General features: G+C 44.3%; 1 non-coding gene across 1 annotated transcript; it reads left to right on the top strand.

Moving 5' to 3' along the window:
- The first annotated feature begins 1,712 nt into the window (after window positions 1-1,712).
- Window positions 1,713-1,786, top strand: TRNAT-AGU (transfer RNA threonine (anticodon AGU)). The gene has a single exon. It is a non-coding gene; the product is annotated as a tRNA-Thr (tRNA).
- The last annotated feature ends 13,820 nt before the right edge of the window (window positions 1,787-15,606 follow it).

Here is a 15,606-nt window from a genome sequence, read left to right as displayed (position 1 = left end):
ACACATTCTGGTCTCTGGATTTGCCCTGTAGAGCAGCCGCAGCCTCTTCGTTGTTGAATGAAGAGGAAGCCGTGTAGCTCCATCTGTGGAGTGGACTGTACCGTGGCACTGTGGGTGCCTCCCTGGCTAAGGCTCCCAGATGGTCACTGCTCAGAGCAGAGGAAGGTCTGGTTAGGCAAGTGGGTGGTGGGCATTTCCATCACAGAATACTTCTTGCTCTCTACCCCAGTTTCTTTACTTTCCAGGATGCCCATGCATGTGTACAGCCTCCTTCCTGCTCCCACGCATACAATGTAATCAATTACTTCACAAAGAGCAAGGTATCAGTTAAACGTGAAGGGCTCCCTTTTCCATCTGGTATGGCTTACAGGATTTCCGTCTTTTCTTAGTTGCAGGACTGATTTATTTAATGTTCATTGATTGGCATCCCATAATTCTGCCCATGCGCACCATAACCTGGTAGTCATTGCTTGGGCAGGTCCTGTGCTTGGTGCTACCCTCCTTAGTCACAACCAGGATGACTGCCCAGCTTCAGCAGGCTGTTCAGTATTTATGCATTAATTTACGTGAATGATGCATGAACATGGCAAAACTCCACTGCGTCAGCCTCCCAGCAATTGGGCTCTTTTGGGAAGAGAAGTCTTATCCCTTCTCTGGCACATGAAGACATACATAAATGTATTCTTCCTCAGTGCTGTGGAGGATGTCTGGCCTGCATCCACTGTCCCCAGGGACGGGCAGTTAGGTTGCTTCTTGTTTTTAGCTCTTACAAACAATGCTGGAGTGAACCTTCTTGTGTACATACTTTTGCAGAAACCTACATTTCTGTGGGTTAGGCTCTCCCACTGGAGAAACCGCTGGGTCAATGGATTAGCAGGTTTTGGTTTTGTTGCTGCTCAGAGGCACTCTAAAAAGTGTTGTGATGAAGTGGCTGATGTGCCTGAGTGAGGAGCCCCAGAGGGGCAAGTGAGACGCCTGAGTGCGGAGGGCTTTGCCTTCCTCTGGCAGCGGAAACCTTCCACGTACGGTGTTGATGCTCTAAGGCCAGCGGCCTGGGCCCCTTTAAGCTCTTGATCGTTCAGTGCCTGCTCAGGGGTCTCTTCAGTGCCCCCGGACTCTCCCCGTGCTCAGGGTCCGCGGAAGAGGCCCAACTGAAGCTATGGGTCTGGTTTCCACCGGCGGGCGGATGAGCCCCCAGAGCTGACGGCGCCGGAGACCCCGGTGGTCAGCGTGCGGCCGAGGAGGGCAACCGGCCTCCCAGGCTGAGGGCGCCAGTGTGATGGGTCCGACACGTGGTCACTGCGGGACCACGGCCGGGTTGAGCCCTGATCCAACGCTGGGGAGCCGGCAGCCTGGCCGCGCTAGCGGGCCCTGGATCTCCGGACCGGGCCGGGGCTCGGCCTCGCCGGACAGCTTGCGTCAGTTCTGGAGGGCCGAAGACCAGATCTTTCGCGAGCATTCCCCAAAGATGGGCCACCCTGGCTCCACGCCGGGGTCTGACACTGCAACACTGGGAACACTAGCCGGCCCGGGCCCGCCCACTGCTCACTGCCCGAGCTTCCGGCTTCCGAGTACAACTCTTCGGTCTAAGCCGCCTGCGACGAGGACCTTACAGAGCGCATGCGTCAGCCGCCGACAAAAGTTGTGCGCGTGCACGCAGCCTATACAGTAAATAGTGATGGGGAACGGACTCTCGCGGTAGTCGTGCGGGCGGCGCCGTGGCTTAGTTGGTTAAAGCGCCTGTCTAGTAAACAGGAGATCCTGGGTTCGAATCCCAGCGGTGCCTCAACCGAGCGTCCCGGCTCTCTTTTTACCCACGCCCTGTTTTGCTCTGCGCCCCTACCCAGTTCCTCCTCGCTTTGAGGGTGTGAGGGGCAGCTTAAGAAGCCAATTTAATGCTCCCCCTGCCCGCGGCGGTGTGGGGCGCTGGCCCGCCTCGGAGTCAGCCCCTAGCGTTTCACTGAGCTGCGGGGCATCCTTGACTCGGCCTCCGGAGCAGAGGGGACGTCCCCTGGAGGCGGCGCGGGACTCCCCGGGTGCCGTGGGAACACTCCTGGGGTTAGAGATGCCCCGCAGGGCGAGCAACCTGCCCAGGTTCCGCCGCCGCTGCGTTGGGAGGCCGAGCCCGGGCACTTCTCCGTCGATTTATTCCGGAAGCGGCCGACTGGACCTGACACCTCTCACATAGGCCTGCTGACTTACTCCCCTCTCTCCAGCCACGCGATCCGGATCATCATTCCCCAGATTGAAGACTGGGGCTTGCAGAGGTCAAGTGAGGCCCAAAGTCACGGGCACCTGGGAGAGCGGAGGATTGAACCCGGCCAGCGTGACCCTCAGGCTGATGAAAGAATGAAATTTCCAGGGAGGGAAGCTGGAAATTTGGGACTTCCTGTGCCAAATTTAGAACCGGCTTTTCCAGAGGGCCCGGTGTGAGGCTGAACGCTAAGGCCTGGGGCTGCACAAGTAGACGGTTGTGGGTCCTGACCCAGAGAAATTGCATCGGAGGCTCTGGGGGTGCAGTGAAGCATTGGAATTAAAAGTTACCCAGGAATTCTCATGTCAAACGAAACAAAATTCAAGTCAGATGCAACAGGACAGTCCCAACGAGCTGCAGAAATTGCAGTTATGGTATCAGCCTGTGTTCTCAATAGTCAGACCACCTGCCCCAGAAGCAGCTCCTTTCTCTCCTTCTCCCACGGGTCTGAGTTTAGTGTGTGTGTGTGTGTGTGTGCGTGTGTGTGTTTCCTCCCTCTTCTTTGGGGGTCAGTTCTCGCCCTTTGCAGCTTGGTTGTTTTTGATTGGCGTTGCACAGGAGAACCTGTGGGGATACTTTGAAGCTTTGCATTTCTGTTGGGAGCATCCTCCTAATCCAATTGGAGATGAGTTTATTGGTAATAAGGCTTGAGTCACTGTGGCGCTGGGTTTTTTTTTTTTTTTTTTTCTTTTTCTGGCTCATCTTTACTGCTAGCCTGAGGTATTCCAGGTCAGTTTTGAGCATTTACCTATTAGGTGGCTAAGGGGAGATGTTGGTTGTGGGTGTGAGTCTGGGTCTTAGGGAGGGTCAGCTGGAGAAAAGCATTTGCGGGTCACCAGTCTTGCGTGCAGCAGTTAACTGAAGGTGTTGCAAGGGTGAGCACTCCTGGGCAGTGAGCAAAGCCAAAAAAGACAAATAGGCCCAGGGTTGAGTGCACCCCTCCTTCTTTTCTTTAAAAATGCCATGCTGTTCTTGCTTGCTGTGCCCTGTGCTTGGAATGCTGTTTCCTGCACCTTTTGCTGAAATGGGTCTTTGTCATCTCCTGGCCTTTAGCAAGTGTATCACCTCTTTGGGAGGCCTCCCCTCACCACGCTCTGTCCAGGAGTCTCTGCCACCCCCCAGGCCAGCGTCCAATACCTCATCCTGCTTATTTCCTTTACAGCCTTTTCACGGTCTGAAATCACCTTGTCTGTTGTCCATTTTCTCAAAGAGAATTAAGCCCCGAGAGGTGGGGAGCCACATATGTCTATTTACCTAATGATTCTTGGAATATAATAGGCATTTGTGGACACATGACTTTTAAAAAATTGGCCACGTTCTCTTGATTGGATTATGCATTTTGAGGGTTTTTTTGGATAGCTAGCCTGTCTTTTCAAATGCTGTAAGGCAGCAATTCACAAAATGTGGTTCATGGACGCCTAGGGGTCCCTAAGACTCTTTCAGGCGGTCAAATCTATTTTCATAATGATACTGTTACATCGCTTTATCACTGTGTTGACATTTGCACTGATGTGCTACAGCAGTCCGCTGGCACCTGAGCAGGAATCAAGGCAGTGGCACCGGGGGGCCCTAGTTGTCATTATATTTATTCTACACTACCACACTTTCACAGAAAAAAAAAAAATTCCCTTAAGAATGTGCTTATGAAGCAGTAAGCATTATTAATTTTATTAAATGTTAACACAAGTACTTTTAATATTTTGTGTGAGGAAATGGGCAGTAGGCAGAAAGCACTTCTGCTGAGTACCGAGGTACAGTGGTTGTTCTGAGAAAAAGTACTTGTGTGATTGTCAGCTGACAAGACCATGTTTTTCGTGGAACACCATTTCTACTTGAGAAGATAACTGGCAGGCAAACTATGCTTATTCAAACTTGGGTATTTAATAGACATTTTCTTGAAAATGAATAAAGTGAACCTATCACTTCAAAGAAAACAACTGACAGTATTTGTTGCCAACAATAACATCTGAATTTCCAAGTGAAAACTAAAATTTTAGAACAGTTTTATACACCATCATGAGTTTGACAGTTTTCCAATATTTAAAATCTTTCTGATGAGATTGGTGGTTATATTAATGAATATATACTTTTGACATTGTATAATGAGATAAGTCAACGTTTGGAAGATATGCGTAATTCAGTGAGCCAATATTTTCCAAATGACCGATGCATGATCCATTTAAAGAGGACAGTCTACCAGTGTATTTTAGTGTAACAGAGCACGAAAAGTTCATTGGTACGGTTTCAGATTCCACACTACCATTTACTCAGTTTGGGTGTAGTATAAAAGAAGAGTATTCACAATTTTCTGGAAAAGGCTGTTAAAATACTCCTCCCTTTTCCATCTATGGAAAGGGCATATGAGGACATATTTCTTCTACTTCAACCAAAATAACATATCACAACAGACTGAATGCAGGAGTGGATATGACAATTTAGCTGCTTTCTGTTAAACCCAACACAAAAGAGATTTGCAAACTGTAAAACAGTGCCATCCTTCTCACTCAGTTTTGTTTTATTTTGTAAATAGTTTCATAAAAAATGTTATTTAACATGTAATGGGCTTATTGTTATGCTAAAATGAATTAATACATATTTTAAATTCTTCTCAGTTTTAATTTCTAATATCTCAAATATTGATAGATATTCCAAATAAACAAAAACTTATTTGGGATCCTCAATAATTTTTAAGAGTACAAAGAGATCTCAAGATAAACAATTGAGAACCACTGTTTTAATGCAAAAGCTTTTGGATCCTTGAAAGGTTTTAAGAGAGGCAGAATAAGTGAGAGTACTGGGGTGTGTGTGAGGGGTTGCAAGCATTCCCCTCAACCCATTGAATCCACTTCTTTGAATTATGGTGACTGTGGATTGGAATGTGGTGACAGCACCGTTTTCACTGATTGATGACTCCTTTGATAGTGTTGAGTGAATTGTCTTGATTAGATGACAAAATTATGATTTAAATAAAGTTTTGAAATCATACCAATACATCCTTCTGATGAAAGTTCAAATAAGAAATGTATAGACCAAAATAGGTGAGAAGCAATATAGTGTTATAGTTAACACAGACTCTGGAACCAGGCTGCTTTGCCATGTACTAGCTGTTAGCTGTGTGTATTTGTTACCAGTGATAAACTCTGGGCACATTTCTTATCTTCTCTGTGACTCAGTTTCTGCACATGTAAAATGGCAAGTATAATAATAATTACCTCATTTGGTTGTCCTAAGGACTAAATGAGTTATTTTCATAACTTATTTTCATGACCTTAGTTCACATAGAGAAAGTGCTTCGTAAGGGTTTAATGTTAGGTCTTCAACTGATTGGATGAGGCCCACCCATATTAGGGAGTAATATGCTTTACTCAGTATTTACCCAGTAATTAACTTACTCAGTAATTACTCAGTAATATGCTTTACTCAGTCTACCAATTCGAATGTTAATTTCAGCCAGAAACACCCTCGCAGACACACCCAGAATAATGTTTGATCAAACATCTAGCCACCCTAGTGACCCAGTCAAGTTGACACATGAAATTATCCCCCCTAAAAAACCCATATCCCTTAATTATGAGGGTTCTAATTTCTCCACAGCCTTGACAACACTTATTATTACCTTTTTATAGCCATCCTAGTAGGTTTGAAGTGGTATCTCACTGTGATTTTGATTTGCATTTTTCTAATGACTAATGATGTTGAGCATCTTTTCATGTGCATGTTGGCCATTTGTATATCTTCTTTGGAGAAATGTCTATTCAGATCCTTTGCCCATTAAAGGATTAATGGGTTATTTGTCTTTCTATTATTGCATTGTAATTATTTTTTATATACTCTAGATACAAGTCCGTTATCAGATATATGATTTACAAATATTTCGACCCATTCTGTGAGTTTTCACTTTCTTTATACTGTCATTTGAAGTTCAAAAATTTGTAATTTTGATCAAGTCAATTTATCTGTTTTTTTTTCCTTTTTTGCTTATGCTTTTGGTGTCTAAGATTGCATTGCTAAATCCAAGGTCATGAAGTTTTAAGTTACATTTTTTTCTAAGGGTTTTAAATTTTTTGCTTTTACATTTGGGTCTCTGATTCATTTTGAGTTAATTTTGTATATCATGTGAAGTAAGGGTCTAACTTCATTATTTTGCATGTGGACATCCTGTTGTCTCAGCACCATTTATTGAAAATCAATTGACCATAAATATGAGTGCTTATTTCTGAATTCTCAGTCCTATTCCATTGATCTATATGTCTGTCCTTATGTGAGTATCACACTGTTTTGATAACTGCAGCTTCGTAGTAAGTTTTGAAATTGGGAAGTTTGAGTCCTCCAACTTAATTCTTCTTTGAGATAGTTGTGGCTACTCTGGGTCCCTTGAATTTACATATGTATTTTAGAATGTTTGTCAATTTCTGCAAAGAAGCCAGCTGGGATTTTGATAGGGATTACTTTGGATTCATAGATCATTTTGGGGAGTATTGCCACCTTAACAATAGTAAGTCTTCCAATCCATGAACATGTCATGTCTTCCCTTTATTCAGGTCTTCTTTAATTTCTTTCAACAATTTTTTTTTTAGTTTTCAGAGTATACGTTTTGCACTTCTTCTGTTAAATTTATTCCCAAGTATTTTCTTCTTTTTGGTGTTATTGTAAATGGAATTGTTTTCTTTTTTCATATTGTTCATTGCAAATGTATAGAAATACAATTGGTTTTGTATCTTAATCTTATATCCTGAAACCTTGCTGAACTTGTTTATTAGTTCTAATACTTTTTTAGTAAGTTCCTTTGGACTTTTTATATACAAATCATGTATCTGTGAATAGTTTTACTTCTTTTTTCCATTCTGGATGTCTTTTTATTTCAGTTTTGTGCCCAATTGCTTTGGCTAGATCCTCCAGTACAATTTTTTTTTTTTAATTTTATTTATTTATTTATTTATTTATTTTTGGCTACTTTGGGTCTTTGTTGCTGCATGCGGGCTTTCTCTAGTTGCGGCGAGTGGGGGCTACTCTTCGTTGTGGTTTGTGGGCTTCTCATTGTGGTGCCTTCTCTTGTTGGGGAGCATGGGCTCTAGGTGCATGACATTCAGTAGTTGTGGCTCGCGGGCTCCAGAGCACAGGCTCAGTAGTCGTGGTGCATGGGCTTAGTTGCTATGTGGCATGTGGGATCTTCCCAGACCAGGGCTCAGAACCCATGTCCCCTGCATTGGCAGGCTGATTCTTAACCACTGCACCACCAGGGAAGTCTCTCCAGTACAATATTGAATAGAAGTGATGATAGCACACATCTTTGTCTTTTTCTCATCTTAGGGGCAAAGCATCCAGTCTTTCACCGTTAAGTATGAGGTTAGCTGTGGATTTTTCATAGATGCCTTTTATGAGGCTGAAGAAGTTCTCTTCTATTCCTAGTTTGTTGAGTGTATGTATCATGAAATGGTGTTGGATTTTGTCAAATGCTTTTTCTGCATCTGTTGAGATAATTATGTGGTTTTTGTTTTTTTATTCTATTGATGTGATATATTACATGAATTCATTTTCAGATGTTAAACCAACCTTGCATTCCTGGGATAAATCTCATGTACATGTGTTTTTCACATCAATGATCAACAACTTCATCTTGCAAGTCTTTCCAGGTGCGTGCCCCTAAATTCTTTATATTCTCCTGTGTTCCTGGCTTGGCTGTGGCTGTTGCATGAACCAAAGGACCCCTCCCTTGTTGGTGGGCGTTGTGGTGGTCTGGGGTTTTCTCTGCATCTCACCACCATGGACAAACCTGGGATGTTACTCGCCTCACACAGGTTTCTTTGAGCATATGAGTTTTTCTAAGACAAAGTTGAGAGAGGATTGCTGATGGTACTGTGGATAGGCCACACGTTTTTCCCCTCTTCCAGCTGTTCTGGAAAACCTACTCCTCCATACCTGCCAGCCCTGGAGTCTGCCAATATCAGGAATAGCTTTTTAAAATGCCACCTCGTTGTTTTAACCCATATTTCCCGTGCTTCCAAGTGGAGTTGGACATCCTTCTATGTTTATTGGCCATTTGCATTCCTTCTGTGAATTGCCTGTCCATGTCCTTTGCTCAGTATTACGGTTGTGTTGTTTGCTTTTCTTATTTGATTTGCAGGCAGAATTTACATTAGATAAGAATCCCTTGCCTTTTGGAGATGCAATCAATATTTATCTCTCATTCTGTCATTTGCCTTTGAACTTTGTTACAGAGTCTTTTGTCTTTTCATTTATTTATGTCCTCTTTCAAGTCCTTTGGTCAGTTTACACTGTTCCTAATCTAGGTCTTGTATTATTTCTTGCTGGGTTTATTTCTAGGTATGGTGAGTGGGATAATTTTCCTATTATTTTAAAATTCCTGTACTCCTGCTGTGTAGGAATGCCCTTGATATTTGGATGTGGCTTTTTACAGTCTTTTTTTTAAAAAAAATAGATTTATTTATTTATTTATTTTTGGCTGCATTGGGTCTTCATTGCTGCACGTGGGCTTTCCCTAGCTGCGGCAACCGGGGCTACTCTTCATTGCGGTGCACAGGCTTCTCATTGCAGTGGCTTCTCTTTGTTGCAGAGCACAGACTCTAGGCGAGCGGGCTTCAGTAGTTTTGGCACGCGGGCTTCAGTAGTTGTGGCTCTCAGGCTTTACAGCGCAAGTTCACTAGTTGTGGCGCACGGGCTTATTTGCTCCGCGACATGTGGGATCTTCCCGGACCAGGGCTCGAACCCGTGTCCCCTGCATTGGCAGGCGGATTCTTAACCACTGCAGCACCACGGAAACCCCTGGATGTGTCTTTTTTAAGCAGCCCTGTTGCCTGACTCTCTTACAGTTTGCTTATAGTCCCTTCAACATTTTGTTAGATTTTTGGGCAGATTCTGGGTTGTGCAAATAGGGGTATTGAATGATAAATTTAATCTTAAGGGGAAAAAAAAGATAACTTACAAACCAGAAAGAGATATCTGTAATACATATGAGTAACAAAATAATTTTTGGCAGAGGAAGGGCCCAGTGGGGTTAGCAGAACAGTAGAAATTATGTCATCTTATCAGAATTTGAGAAGCCAGGTTATCAACAATCCAAGTATTTATCCAAGAAAAATTAGTATTTAGCAAGAGAAATTAAAACAATATCCACAAGAAGACTTGCACACAAATGTTCACAGATGCTCTAAGCACAGTAACAAAAGCTGGGACCAGCCCAGCTGTCTGTCACAGGAGATAAACTGCGGCATATCCAGGCCATGGACTTCTACAGAGTAACCAAAAGGAATGGACTTCTGACACTTACATCCATGTGTATGAAACCTCACATTGGGCAGAGTAAAACAGTACAGAATTTACGATTCTATTTACATAAAACTTGAGAAAGTGCCAGTTAATCATAGGGACAGTAGATTAATAGTTGCCTATATGGTGAAGGGATTGACTGAGAAGGGGCACCAAAAAAAACTTTTTGGGGTGATGGCAGTGCTCTTTATCTTGGTAGGGGTATGTATTTATCAAAACATTTATTTATTTACTTATTGTGGCAATCTTTGAAAAAATTTTATTGAAGTATAGTTGATTCACAATGTTGTGTTTAATTTCTGTTATACAGCAAAGTGACTCAGTTACACATATATATATATATTCTTTTTCATTATGGTTTATCACAGGATATTGAATAGTTCCCTGTGCTGTACAGTAGGACCTTGTTGTTTATCCATTCTATATATAATAGTTTGCATCTGCTAATCCTAAACTCCCAAACCTTCCCTCCCCCAGGCAACCGCAAGTCTGTTCTCTGTGTCTGAGAGTCTGTTTTGTTTCACAGATATGTTCATTTGTGTTGTATTTTAGATTCCACATATAAGTGATATCATATGGTATTTGTCTTTTCTTTCTGGTTTACTTTGCTTAGTACCTCTAGGTCTATCCATGTTGCTGCAAATGGCATTATTTCATTCTTTTTAATGGTTGAGTACATTCCATGGTGTTTCCATGTCTTGGCTAATGTAATTAGTGCTGCTATGAACACAGGAGTGCATGTATCTTTTTGAATTATAGTTTTGTCTGGGTATACGCAGGAGTGGGATTGCTGGATCCTATGGGAACTCGAGTTTTTTTGAGGAATTTCCATACTGTTCTCCACAGTGGCTGTGCTAATTTACATTCCCACCAAGAGTGTAAGGGGGTTCCCTTTTCCGGGTGTGGCAAGTTTTGAGGGTTACCTCTAGGGAGTCAAGAAGTAAAGCCTGGCGCTTAGGAAAGCAGCCCCCAGTTAGCCAGTGGTGACCTTTGATCTCTAGAATACCTTGGAACTTGATGGGGGGAGGGTGTCCAGACTTCCAGTGACTGTCCAAAGGTAAGCTTGTTAGGTTCTTCCACTAATAAAGTGGTGGCAGCTACTGCCCAAAGGCAGCCAGGCCGACCTCGGGCCACAGAATCTAGTTGTTTGGAAAAATAACGTAGCTTCTGTATTAGGGCTCCCAGAGCTGTCCCCTGCTTTTCAGCCATGTACAAAATGAATGGCTTTTTAAAATCGGGGAGACCCGGAGCAGGAGCATTAGCGAGGACCTGTTTGATACTATTAAGAGCCTTTTCCTGTTCCCCAGTCCGAAGTAATGGTTCTGTATCGGGGCTTTTAGTGGTTTCATATAGGGGCTTAGCCATTAGCCCAAATCCTGGGATCTAGATTCTGCAAAACGCTGCCATGTCTAAAAAGGTATGGAGATGTTTCTTTGTCTTTGGGGCACCGAGACCTAATATAGTTTGTTTTCTATCTTGAGACAGCTGTCTTCTTCCAGAGTTTATCATGTAACCCAGGTATTTAACTTGTTGCTTTGAGATTTGTGCCTTTTTCTGGGGGACCCTGTAACCCTGGGCCCCAAGGAAATTAAGAACTTCAGTGATGTTCTCCTCTGAGGCTTCCATGGTAGGGCTACATAATAATGTATCCTCCGCATACTGTAGAATAGCCCTTTCTTTTAGGCGTATTTCCCTTAGTTCCTTTCCTAGGGCCTGGTTGAACAAAGGTGGGTTGTCCCAAAACCCCTGTGGTAGTACTGTCTGGATGTATTCTTTCATCTGGCCCGAGTGGGAATTAGCCCACTTGAAGGCAAACAGATATTGTGAGGGGGGGTGAACTGGGATGTAAAAGAAGGTAGCCCTGAGGTCCAGCACAGCAAACCATTTAGCATTTTCAGGGACTTGGGCTAGTACGTTATAAGGATTGGCCACAAGGGGGTGAATAGGGACCACGACGTCTTTTACTGCTCAGGTCTTGCACCATCCTGTATCACACGTTTGGCTTAACTGGCAGAATAGGGGCATCACATTGAGACTGACAGGGCGCCAAGAGGCCATGTCTTAACTATTTATGAGGGATTGTAACCCCTTCTTTCCTCTAACCTTATGGGGTATTGTCTCTTGTTAGGGTAAGTGGCTTCTGGCTTAAGGCTAATTTCCGCCGGTTGGGCATTTATGGCCCTCCCAGGGACTCCTTTGTCCCAAACTGTAGTTATGCTACTGCTTGTAGAGTATGGCTGGGAATAGGCCCTTCCTCTTCTTGTTGATCTGCCTTAGCTGGGGTCAAGATAAGGGGCTGCTCGGGGCCTCCTAACCATAATATGGCCTTGAGAGAGCCCAGAAGATCTCTCCCCAGTAGTGGGGTAGGACACTCAGGCCCAACTAAAAAGCCATGTAATATCAAATGCTGCTCAAATTGGCAAGTGGGAGGCCCAGTAAAGTACTGGGTGCGAGGCTTTCCATCGACACCCGTCACTGTGCAGCTTTTAGAGGAAAGAGGCCCAGCCTGAGAAACCAGGACAGAGTAAATGGCTCCTGTATCAATTTAAAAAATTGATCTTCCTACCTGCTACATCAAGGACCACTGGGGCTCCTCAATGGAGACAGACATCTCATGGGAGGAGCTGCCAGAATCCCTGGGCTGCCTCAGTCTTCCAGCATGGCCATCTCAAGAGCAGGAGCCCCCCTACCCCTTGGGGACCGCGGGCATTCCCATCTCCAACGACCGGTCTGTTTGCAGACTGGGCTTGGCCCGGGGGTCTCCTTCTGGTACTCATGGGCCCAATGGCCAGTTGACTTGCATATGAAACATTCCGCCTTGTTGGTCTCATCTCCAGACTGATGGCTGAACCTTCTTTCACCCTTTGGGTTGCTCTGAGGTTACAAGGCATGGCTGACAGCAATGGCTATCAGTTTAGCTTGAACCTTGGCCTGCCTTTTTTCATGTTGAGTTCTTTCCTCCTCCTCAGTTTATTGTGATGATTAGATATCCCAAAGGCTACCTCTAGGAGTTGTGACATAGGGGTTTGAGGGCCTAATTGTAACTTTTGGAGTTTTTGCCTAATATCAGGGGCAGACTGACTGGTAAAGTGTTGTCCCAGCAGGGATTGACCCTTGGGAGTGGAGAGGTCTCTGTTAGTAGATTTTCTAACAGCCTTCCACAAGCTGTCCCTGAAAGAGAATGGGTTTTTTCTTCCTCATGGGTAACTTCCTTGACCTTTTCATAGTTGACTGGCTTCCAAATACACTTTCTCATTCCTTCTAATAGGCACTGGACCTTGTGATTCTTGGCCCTTTTCCCCCTAGGGGATTATAATCCCAAGTGGGCTCCTGATTTGGGACTGTGTCCCCACCCACATCATAAATGTTGGATTGGTCCCTGGTGAGCTGGTCAGCGTGTCCCTGCCAGAATTCCTGGGCTGCCTCAGAAAAAGAGAATCTTTTGCTTCTCTTCATGGGTACAGCAAGTAGAAGAGACAATTTGGATGTCCCTCCAAGTTAAATCAAGGGCCAGGGTTAGAGCTTGAAATCCTCCATGAATCTAATCCCAGAGGTGTTTCTTCTGACTTAGAGGGGGATGCTCCCGTGTTGAGCAAACTTGAAACCAGGGATCCGAGTCAGGGCACCAAGGGCCCTAAGTCTGGACCCGGGGGCTAGGTCGGCTGGTGGGTTCGGGCCACCTCCCCAGCCCCCTGTGGGCCCAATTCCTCCTTTGACTGTGGCGTACGGAACCACCAAGAATGAACTCTCCCACCTCGTACTTGATCCTGAAAGACTCAAAACTCATTTAATTGTACACTTAAGATGTAAGTATTTTACTGCACGAGAGTTAATCTCAATTAAAATATTAAAATAATCAAAGTCGTGTTAGCAGCCATCTGGATCTTTACCCCAGTCTGCCCCACCAGCTCCATGCGGATTTCACTCTTCCTTCCTATTGCCTGTGTCCTCATGGCGGGCCAGGCCTCCATCTGGGGGCTGTGTTATCACCCCCTATTTCTACCTCCTGTGTAATTCCAGCTTAAGGGGCTCCAGATAGGGGTTCACCTGGGCCAGGAGGACAGAGATGTGCACACCCCATTAGCTGCTTCCTGGGAAGGGTTTCACATTTAATGATCATCTGGCGGCCTCAGCCTTGGGGATGAACCCGCTGACAGCCTCTGGGGAAGAAGCCTGACTGTCAGGGAAGGGCCCAGGGCTGGGTCTCCACTGTGCTGGGTTCTCAGCTGGGGGAGACAAAATCAGTCATGAATTTCTCTTACCCCAGCTCTGCTCAATCATGTGGTTATTTTTATCAATCAAACTGTACTGTCGAGTGTATTTGTACAAATTATAAGATTTTATTATTTAACTTAATAGGTAACTAATACAGATACAGAAAAAAACATTTCACACCACATTATATTTCTTATAATTAATTAGATTATATTTTAATACAAAAACTCATCAAAATTTCACTTAAACTCAGCAAACATAAAGTATCTGCTAGGCGCAGAATTATTTATTTACTCTGTGCTCTGGGAGCTGTAACATGAGGTTGGAAGGTCTGGGTGGGGGGCTAATTCAGGCTGGAGGGGCATTTAGCTGGGGAGGAAAGGGCAGGTGTAAGAATTAGTGTGGACTGGTTTGCAGCCTTGATGTTTTTGTTCCTCACCGGTCTGTGCCCCTGAGATCCTCCATCACTTCCCTCTGAACAGAGAGTGGCTTCTTAGAAGGCTGTTGCAATCAGTTATTTATTTTGTTTTATTTATCTTATTTTATTTTTAATTGAAGTATAGTTGATTTACAATGTTGTGTTAATTTCTGCTGTATAGCAAAGCGATTCCATTATACATGTATATGCATTCTTGTTTTTTATATGCTTTTCCATTATGGTTTATTACAGGACATTGAATATAGTTCCCTGTGCTATACAGTAGGACCTTGTTGCTTGTACTTTAAACAGTAAAACGGTACCAAGTCAGCCACTAGCTGTGCTTCCTCTGCTATGTGCATCAGATTACCTGGCATACCTGTGTGTACCTGGGACTGAGTTGCATCCAGGAGCGTGGGAACCTTGCTTTAAGGAGGGTTCTGGAGGCCAGTTGATGCTCCAGGGAGCGACTCTGCTGATGAATTCCTCAGCAGAGCTTCCTCGGGTCAGCCCCAAGGGCACATAGCTAAGGGTGGCCTCAGAGATGGAGGCCACCCTGGGATGGCTGCCAGGCCAGTGACTCAGTAAGTCCATACCTATGAAAATCAAGCCCTGGAGAAGGCCAGGCTGAGCAGTTTCATGGTGGAGGTGCACCTCTGATTTCCCTCTTTCAATGAGTCCCAAAGCTCTTTTTAATGCATGACAGTAAAGAATTTTCTTTGAATCACCATGACTTATAGAACAGAATATAATTATATAAACGTATTCATCAAGCAAGGATTTCTAGACCACGTTTTCTAAGTTTGTCAAATATCATTATAGAGCTAAGAGTTTATTCTAGATCACAGCACTTCAAAATGAGATTGGAGGTAAACAAGTGAAGAGATCTGTAATTATGCGACCTGTATTATTTCTTTACGTTCTAAAATGAACAAATTTGTAATTAGTGTGTAACAATTTATTATCTACATAAACACGTACAACTTCTCCCAGTAATTTTGAGAGAATGCTGGATTTTATATTCACAACCCACCACGTTTATTGTTGCATCTTATAGTCTATAATTTTGCTAACAATTTAGAAATAATAGTATAATTCTTTCAAACTACATCCACCACCCAAATGCTAAACAAGCAACATGATGGAACAGAACATGCAAATGTAGGTAGCAAAGGGGCCAGTGGATTCTGACAGATAAAGTGGGTGTAAACCAAGCGTGTGCTGCTGGCTGGGTGTTGTTTCCTGGTATTTTCATCAGTGTCTTTTGGAGGCGGGTCCAGTCGAAGGAGACAGTGTCAAGGCACATGGGACGGAGGGCATGAGGGCATCCTGTGTGGCAGCTCAGAGGACCGAAGCCCTGGCGGGAAGGGAGGCGACCTGTCGGGTGGGAGCCCAGCACCTGGTTCCCTGCGTGCTCCTTAGGACTCCTTCC

This window comes from Globicephala melas, chromosome 19 (assembly GCF_963455315.2).
Source record: "Globicephala melas chromosome 19, mGloMel1.2, whole genome shotgun sequence".
In the NCBI taxonomy this organism is placed as follows: Eukaryota; Metazoa; Chordata; class Mammalia; order Artiodactyla; family Delphinidae; genus Globicephala; species Globicephala melas.
The sequence above is the reverse complement of the archived record's forward strand: the minus strand, read 5'-3'. Positions and strand labels throughout refer to the sequence as shown.